Source organism: Ornithorhynchus anatinus, chromosome X1 (assembly GCF_004115215.2).
Source record: "Ornithorhynchus anatinus isolate Pmale09 chromosome X1, mOrnAna1.pri.v4, whole genome shotgun sequence".
In the NCBI taxonomy this organism is placed as follows: domain Eukaryota; kingdom Metazoa; phylum Chordata; class Mammalia; order Monotremata; family Ornithorhynchidae; genus Ornithorhynchus; species Ornithorhynchus anatinus.
Genome location: NC_041749.1, coordinates 116,315,914 through 116,325,155, shown reverse-complemented (window position 1 = coordinate 116,325,155; position 9,242 = coordinate 116,315,914).

Sequence of the window (9,242 nt, the reverse complement as noted above, 5' to 3'; positions counted from 1 at the left end):
TAATAATGTAGGTATTTGTTAGGTGCTTCCTATGTCCCCAGCACTGTTCTAAGCGCTGGGGTAGATACAGTTTAATCAGGTTGTCCCACGTGAGGCTCACAGTCTGAATCCCCATTTTACAGATGAGGGAACTGAGGCACAGAGAAGTTAAGTGACTTGCCCAAGGACACACAGCTGACAAGTGGCAGAGCCGGGATCAGAACCCATGACCTCTGACTCCCAAGCCCGGGCTCTTTCCACCGAGCCATGCTGCTCCATATCCCAGGTGCTCCTGGACCTTGTCGTTCTAGGGTTAGAGCATGCACAGTAGTAGCAAAATTCCCCACTCACGTGCTCTAAGCCCAGAATATGAAAGTCCAGATATTTTCAGAACTGCTCCACTTTGAAGGCTCTGAAATCAATCCTCCAGTGTACTCATACTCCAGTGATCTAGGGATGAGCGTCCTCACTGCTTTCTGGATAGCCCCACGTCTGGGTCCTTACCAGCTGCTCTCCGGCCCCTGGAAAGAGCCAGGCTTTGGGTCCTAGTCCCGGTCCTGCCTGTTGGGGCTGGGCCATCAGGGGTGAAGGCCTCTGACCAAAAAACCACCTAAGGCGCCCCGTGAGGTGTACAGGTTCAGCAGGAATCGTGAAAAGTGGCTGGCCGATGTGGAGGGCAGAGACCTCGGCGGCTACCAAGGCAGCTGCCCGTCTTCCTCCACCATGCTGCAGTCGCTTGGGCCGTTAGTGGGGACTCTGTATGAGATGTCTTTGTGTGCCCTTTGCCACGTGCTGCATCCTTGCCCGCCGACTCGCTCGCTGCACCCCAGGCCCTGGCAGAAACACGACCGGCAGGGACGGGAGAGAGCACATGCGGGACTGCACAAACCACTATAGACTCAACTCCTCAGTGTAGGTTCTCCGTCCCGAAGTCTCAGTACTGAGCTCGTCCGTCATAACTGATGGGAGGCACCCTCAGCGACTGTAACGTCCCAGGCCAAAGATGTAGGTGGGACCTCAACTCACAACCCAGCCCCAAACTTCCTAGTTCAAAGAGGGGAAGGGAAATCCAAGCATTTAACAGCCTGTGGTCTCTGCAGAATGGAACGTGCCTGATATGTTCAAACAGCTCCTAAATGTTAACAGGGGGATATAAATGGGATTAATAGAAGAGAAAATGGTAATATATTAAGATCCTATAAAACCTCGTTGTGGTTGATGATTGGTTTTAAGTGGTCCCCTGGTCAGTTTAACAGAAAGCTGGGTTCTAGAATCAAGGTAACCAGGAAGTCAGGTTTTTCCTGTCTGCTGAGCTCAACCTGGGGGAGACTGGGGAGGGATGTGTGAAGAAGTGGGATTTGAACTCTCCTGTTGGGCTTCTCCCCCCCCCCCCCCCAACGCTTTTTCTCTCAACATCCCCAAGGCAGGGCCCTGGTTAGGGGAAAAACACTGACCGCTTGGAAGGAAGTTAAACCCACTTCCATCCTCAACCATCTAAATGGGCTCAAACCACTTTAGGTATGTTGGGGGGCAGGGGAAACTCTGAGGTGGGTTACATACTTCCTGCTGAAAAAACTCCCTTTTTTTAATTGTTTAGGTCCCAGGGCCAAGGGAAATGTCCCAGCACTCAGCAACTGTGCAGTGAAGTTAAATGATAGGCTCCAGGTCCTTAGGGAAGCCAGTGGCCCCAAACGTCTGCCCTCGAAACCCCCTCAGCCCCTTCTCAAACACTCTTGGTCAAGAGGTGAGGGGCAGGGCGGTGAGAGCTGGAAACAACCTCCCTTTCTCAGCGCCCTCCTCCATCCCTGCTCCCACCTTCCCTGGGGTCCATGAATTTCCACACCAACCTCAAAGCCAGCCAAATCATTTAACTCCTTCAGCCCTAGAGGATTTACTTTTGATTTACAGAACACCACTGAGGGGAGGGATCTAGGAACTGCTGAACCCCTGGGATCAATCAGTTGTATTTATTGAGCGCTTACTGTGTGCTGGGCACTGTACTAAGTGCTTGGGAAACTACAGCATAACCATATAATAGACACATTCCCTACCCACAACTAGCTTACAGTCTAGCGAGGGAGCTAGACATTAATATAAATAACTAAATAAATTACTGTTACGTACATAAGTGCTGTGGGGCTGGGGCCAGGGGTGGTGAATAAGGGAAACAAGTCAGAGTGACACAGAGGGAGTAGGAAAAGAGATGAGGGCTTAGGGAAGCCCTCTTGGAGGAGATGTACCTTCAATAAGACTTTGAAGATGGGGAGAATAATTGCTGGATATGAAAAGGGAGGGCGTTCCAGACCAGAGGCAGGAGTGGGTGGGAGGGTGGTGGTGAGATAGATGAGATCGAGGTACAGTGAGTAGGTGGCATTAGTGAAGTGTGTGCGCTGGGTTTTAGTAGAGTAGCAAGGTGAGGTAGGAGGGGGCAAGGTGATTGAGTGCTTTAAAGCCGATAGTAAGGAGGTGGATGGGCAACCCCTGGAGGTTCTTGAGGAGTGGAGAAACTTGGCCTGAACGTTTTTTGTAGACAAATAATCTGGGCAGCAGAGTAAAGTATGGATTGGAGAGGGGAGAGGCAGGGAGGTCAGCAAGGAGAGTGTTACAGTAATCAAGGCAGGATAGGATAGATGCTTGGATTAACATGGTAGCCATTTGGATGGAGAGGAAAGGACAGATTTTAGCGATGTTGTGAATGTTGAACCAACAGGATTTTTTAATCTCAGTCCTCTTTTCTCCCCCACCAGTCAAAACTAGCCATTGGGTTTCATGACTGGGGCTCAACCTAGGAGATTTGGCTTATATCCTTTTACTCAGGTCCTTGGACTGAAACTTCCTGGAGTTGGAAGCGATTGAATAAAAGGAACAATAACAGCATTTGTTAAGCATAGACTATATGCCAAGTACTGGACTATGTGCTGGGGTAGATACACAGTTACCAAATCAGACGCAGTCCCTGACCTGCACGGGGCTCACAGACTAATAGGGAAGAACAGAGATTTAATCCCCATGTGAGAAGGAGTGTGGCCTAGTGGAAAAACCCGGGGCCTGAGAGTCAGAGGACCTGGGTTCTAATCCCAGCTAAGCCACTTGTCTGCTGTGTGACCTTGGGCAAGTCACTTAACTTCTCTGCACCTCAGTTAACTTCTGTAAAATGGGGATTAAGACTGTGAGTGCCCTGCATGGCCTGTGTCCAACCTGATTAGCTTGTATCTACCTCGCTTAGTAAAGTGACTGGCACACAGAGTGCGCTTAACAAATACCATTAAAAACACTGAAGATGAGGAGACAGAGAAATTAAGTGCCTTGCCCAAGGTCACAGAGCAGGCAAATGTCAGAGCCAGGATTAGAACCCAAGTCTCCTGATTCCCAGGCCTGAGCTCTTTCCACCTTGCCACTTCAAGGCTGATTCTTATGTGGAGTTTAAATCCCTGTTCTTCCTCCCTCTAGACTATGCTTCTTCTCACTTGAAAGGTCATCTGATCTAGCCCCCTGCCTTTAAGTAGGTAAAGATCCATATCCCTCAGGATCTCTAGAGGGAGAGATTCCACAACCTTCCAAAGTGCCTGTACTAAGGTTTAATTAAACTCTCTCTCTGTCAGGAAGTTCTTCCTCATATCTAACCCAACGTTCTGCTATTTCTGTATGGAGGGTGGTTTAGGCTCACAGCTCAGGACCCCTTAGGGGTGTGTCAGGGGAGGGGGCTGTGTTGCAGGGTTAAAGTATGGAGGAGGTGATTTGGGGAAGGTTCAGTATGGCCCCCTATTGTCTTATGTGACCTTGGGCAAATAATCTAACCTTTCTGTGCCGCAGTTTCCTTGGTGGCAAAAAGAAGAGCATAATTCCCACCTCCTCTTCCTACCTCCTAGGAATGTTTGAGGACAAATGAGATAGAAATGTAGCAGGGCTTTATGCTCTTAGGAAGAGATTGCTACTGAAACATAAGGTTTTGTTTTTATTACTCACCAGTGGAGAGGTCACAGTCATAGCAATGATAATAATAATAATAATGATTATGATACCATTAATTTGTAAAGCACTTTTATTTTTCCAAAGTGCTTTTGCAACAGTTATTTCATTTTGCAAGTTCTCACAGCCTTCCTGAGAGGTTGGGAGAGGCAGTATTTTTCTCTTTTAAAGATGGGGAAACGAAGGCCCAGAGAGGTTAAGTGACTTGCCTGAGGTCACACAACAGGCCAGTGGTAGAGCTGGCACTAGAACCAAGGTCTCTTGGCTCCCAGTTCCTTGCAATCCAGCTCCTAGGAGCTCTCCTCCCATCCCCCCACCCCACCCCCACCCTACCTCATCTCTTATTTTCATTTCCCTCTACTTCTGGGCTTGTGGTTTCGCGTTTTTGCTTTCTCATCGGGTAGTTTGGGGTTTGGTTTTGTTTTCTTCCCCTGTCTGTCCTCTGTGGTTTTTCTTTCTGATGTGCCGACGTGGGGTGGCATGTCTGGGTTTTGAAATAATGCTCTAGGAGAAGTCCACAACCTAAAACAAGCTCTTTCTAGTCAACCCTGCCCCAGCCCAGTCAATGGCCTGCAGCAGTGCAAATGCGAGCGAGTGTAAGAGAACCCGGGGAGGTTTTCCGGAGGAATCTGGGACATTTCCCCCTCCCCCATCCACCGCCAAGTCCCCTAGTCCAGATCTACCCTGGCTTTCACTGCTTGGGGAGGGAGGGGCTACGATTAGAGTTGGGCCACGGCCACTGCACTACCTTCCCTGCCCTCAGGGAAGCAGTTAGTGTTGGGGAGGGGCTAACGGACAGGTGGTTTTTTGTGTTTTTGTTTTATTTTAGTATTTGCTAAATGCTTATTATGTGCCAGGAACTGTACTAAGCACGGGGGTAGATACAAGGTAGTCAGGTTGTACACAGTCCCTGTCCCAAATAGGGCTCATAGTCAATCCCCATTTTACAGATGAGATAACAGACACAGAAAAGTGAAGTGACTTGCCAAAGGTCACACAGCAGACAAGTGGCAGAGCTGGGATTAGAACCCAGGTCCTTCTGACTCCCAGGCCTACGCTTTATCTACTAGGCCACACTACTGGTTTTGGGCTGGTGGGGAGAATCTCGGCTCTACCGCTTGTCTGCTATGTGACCTTGGGCAAATCACTTAATTTCTCTGTGCCTCAGTTACCTCATTTGTAAAATGGGAGTTGAGACTGTGAGCCCCAGGTGGGACAGGGACTGTGCCCAACCTGATTACCTTGTATCTACCCCAGTGCTTAGAACTGTGCTTGGCACGTAGTAAGCACTTAACAAATACCATTATTATTGTTATTACTGTTAAGCAAAAATTCAGAGGCCCATCTTTCTGCAAGCCTTTCCTGTCTCCTTTCCCCCCACCCCCTCCGACTCCTGACAGAACAGCCTCCCCCGGTGGCTCAAGGTCGCCTCCACCTCCTAGGTGTTGGATGTTTGGTTGATTAGGAGCCGACCTTGACTTTGCGTTCCACCCTGGGTGGCCCGCCGCCCTCCTCTGCCTGGTTTGGGATGAGGCCAGGAGCGCCCACACCCCTCGATGGAGGCAGGGCTTCATTAATGGCTGAGCTCCCCCTTGTCTCTCCCTCCTTTACCTCTCTCTCCCCATTCCTTGCTCCCCCTCCTTTGCTTCTCCCTCTCGTCTTCCCCTCCTCCCTTGCTTTCCTCTCCGTCCCTCTTGCTTCTCCCCTTCTGTCCCTCTCCCCTGCCTCTCTTTTCCTTGTCTTTCCGCCCCTCCTGCCTCCCCCCTGTCCCCCCTGTCCCCACCTCTCCCTCCCTTGCCCCCCCCCCCCCTTCCCTTGCCGCCCTGCTGGGCTTGGTCTCCATCTCCGGGAGTATTAGCATTTCTCTATCGCTCGGCTTGCGGTAGACTTTGCTCCGGAAAACAGGTCTTTGTTCCTCTCAAGGAGAGGAGAGAAGGGGGAGGGGGTGGGCAGGTGTTCTAGCGACAGATCTCCCCTGGCTCCCTTTCTCTAGGTCAGAGTACAGGTCCCCCCAGCTCCCCCTCCCCTTCCTTCCCTTAGGGCTTCAATCCCAGCCGGGCCCCCCAGATCCCCCTCCCCACCCTGCTCACCTGGCCAACTCGGGACTCCCCTCCCCCACTTTTGCAGCTTGACACCTTTAGGGTGGACTAAATTCTGCCCCTAAATTCTGCCTCTGCCACTGAAGTGCTGGGTAACCTCGGGTGTTTCTCTGTGTTATCCTGTGTTTCGTTTTGCCCCCCCCCCCCCGCCCCCAGGTAAAGTGGGCAGGACCATACCTGGGTACCTATGGCGTGGCTCAGTGGAAAGAGCACGGGCTTGGGAGGCAGAGGTCATGGGTTCTAATGCCGGTTCCGCCACCTGTCTGCTATGTGACCTTGGGAAAGTCTCAACTTCTCTGTGCCTCAGTTCCCTCATTGGTAAAATGGGGATTAAGACTGTGAGCTTCACTTGGGACAACCTGATTACCTTGCATCTCCCCCAGTGCTTAGAACAGTGCCTGACACATAGTAAGTGCTTAACAAATGCTATCATTATTATTATTATTATTATTGTTATTATTATGGGTCTATGGTATAACCTATGCCCTTCCCACCCCTCCCCCATCTCTTTTCCTTACGTCCTTCCTCCGGGCCCCACACCCTGCCTTGCACCTGCCTCTATCCCCAGGCAACAGCAGGGGTGGGGAGAGAAAGCCATCACAAATGGTGATGATCCTGTGGTGAGCACCAAACCTGCCATATGCTGAGCACAGCTCTGAGGTGACAGAAGATTCTTGCTGCCTTGCCTCCCTTCCCACCCAGGTCACGGTAAAGACGAAGGAGAGATCATGTTTGCCAAACCCTTGGAGCTCCCGAGCGCCAGGTTCTGAGGTTATTAGTAGTAGAAGACATAGGTTCAAGTCCTAGCTTTGCCACTGGCTTGTTGTGTGACCTTGGGCAAGCTATATAAAGATAATATTAACAGTATTTGTAGAGAAGCAGCGTGGCTCAGTGGAAAGAGCCCGGGCTTGGGAGTCAGAGGTCATAAGTTCGAATCCCGGCGCTGCCACTTGTCAGCTGTGTGACTGTGGGCAAGTCACTTAACTTTTCTGTGCCTCAGTTACAGTGTTTACTCTGTGCCAAGCCCTGTATTAAGCACTGGGGAAGATATGAGATTATCAGGTTGGACACAGTCCCTGTCCCACCTGGAGCTCCCAGTCTGGGGGAAGGAGGGAGAATGGAAATTTTATCCCCATTTTACAGATGAGAAAACTGAAGCCTAGAGAAGTTTAGGGGCTTGCTCAAGGTCACACAGCAGGCAAGGGGCCGAGCCAGGATTAGAATCCCCGTGTTCTAACTCCCAGGTCCATGCTCTTTCCATTAGGCTGCGCTTAACCTTTCTGGGTCTGTTTCCTCATCTGCAAAATAGAGATAATAAATACCTGCCTCTTCCTACCTCACAGGATGCGTGAGGGTAAAAAGAGATCATTGATGTGAAAACACTTTGGCTAAATGAGAGCGCTACAGGATTATCATGATTGGCGAATCAAAATGCTAAATAATCATGGGCCATTCCCCAGCTCCTGTGCAGGACGTGATTGATTGATTGATTGATTGATTAGCTGCAGTAGGTCTTCAGAGGCTGCCCAGCTCAGAAAGGCATGTTTCATCTTCCTCTGGGACCAAGCATCTGACTCCCTAAGCTCTTTCCATTTCATTTGCATAATTGGTTGCATAAATCTGCATGTATTAGGTACCCATCCAACCTCTGCTTCCAGATCCAGGCTTCGAATACCCTGCTCGTCCCTGCTTTTCAGAGCGGGAGCCCGGAGTGGGTTCTGGGGTGAAATGGGTACTCAGAACTGGGAGCAGGTTGGGAAATGGCTTGGAAGCTGCTCAGGCTCCTGGAATTCCAATGGGTCAGGCCAGTAAATAAATACTATCGAATGCATGAATGAATTGGGTCTGGAGGAGTCCTAGAAGGGCCAGGACAGGAAGTCAATCAATCGTATTTATTGAGAGCTCACTGTGTACAGAGTACTGTACTAAGCTCTTGGGAGAGGACATTACAACAATATACAGACACGTTCCTTGCCCACAATGAGCTTACAGTCTAGAGATGTCCTGTTTAGGGACCCCTCTAGAGGCAAAGGAAGTGAGAAAAGGGAGTGATGGTCTGAGCTGTAATGAAACCAGTGTCCTGGCTGCTGCCCAGGAAATCCCCTGACTTCACTGTAGAACCACCAGCACCTTACCTTGCTCCTTTCCTACTCCTACCCAGCCCCCACACTTCGCTCCTCTAATGCCAACCTATTCACTCTGTACCTCGATCCCATCTACCTCACTGCCGACCTTTGTCCACGTCCTGCCCCTGGCCTGGAAAGCCCTCCCTTTTCGTATCTGACAAACGATCACTCTTCCCACCTTCAAAGCGTTATGGAAGGCACATCTTCTCCAAGGGACCTTCCCCGACTGGGCCCTCACTTCCTCTCCTCCCACTCCCTTCTGCACGGCCCATGCACTTGGATTAGCACCCTTTATTCACCCTTCCCTCAGTCCCACAGCACTCACGTCTTATCTTGTCTTATGCTGTTGAGTCGTACTTAGCTGCAATTTATTTATTTATATTAATGGTACTGTCCCAAGTGCTTAGTACAGTGCTCTGCACACAGTAAATGCTCAACAAATACAATCGATGGACTACTAATAATAGTACTTAGGATAAATGAAAGTTCAAGGACAGGGGCTCTTTCCCAAGAACATCAGAACACTTCATAGCATGTGGAAGTGGGGTGCTTTCGATTTGAAGAAGGGAAAGCTGAGGGTGGACTTGAAGCCAAAGCAGAGGAACGGAGAAGCAGCATGGCATAGTGGATAGACCACGGGCCTTCGAGGCAGAAGGTCATGGATTCTAATTCTGGCTCCACCACTTGTCTGCTGTATGACCTTGGGCAAGTCAGTTCACTTCTCTGTGCCTCATTTACCTTATCTGTGAAATGGGGATGGAGACTGTGAGCCCCAGGTGGGACAGGGACTGTGTCCAACTCAATTTACTTGTATCCACCCCAGTGCTTAGTACAGTGCCTGGCACTTATTATTAGTATTATTATTACCATAAGACACAATTGGGGTAGGAATGGTCAATCACCCAGTTTTAACCCTGGCAGTCTGGATTTCAGCTGTCCAGTTCCCTGCTTGGGATCGATGGCTCAGTCCATCAATCAGTCAGTCAATAGTATTTTTCGAACGCTTCCAGCAGAGCACCATACTGAATGCTAGAGAGAACGTGGCAGAGTTGGAAGGCCCAATCCCTGC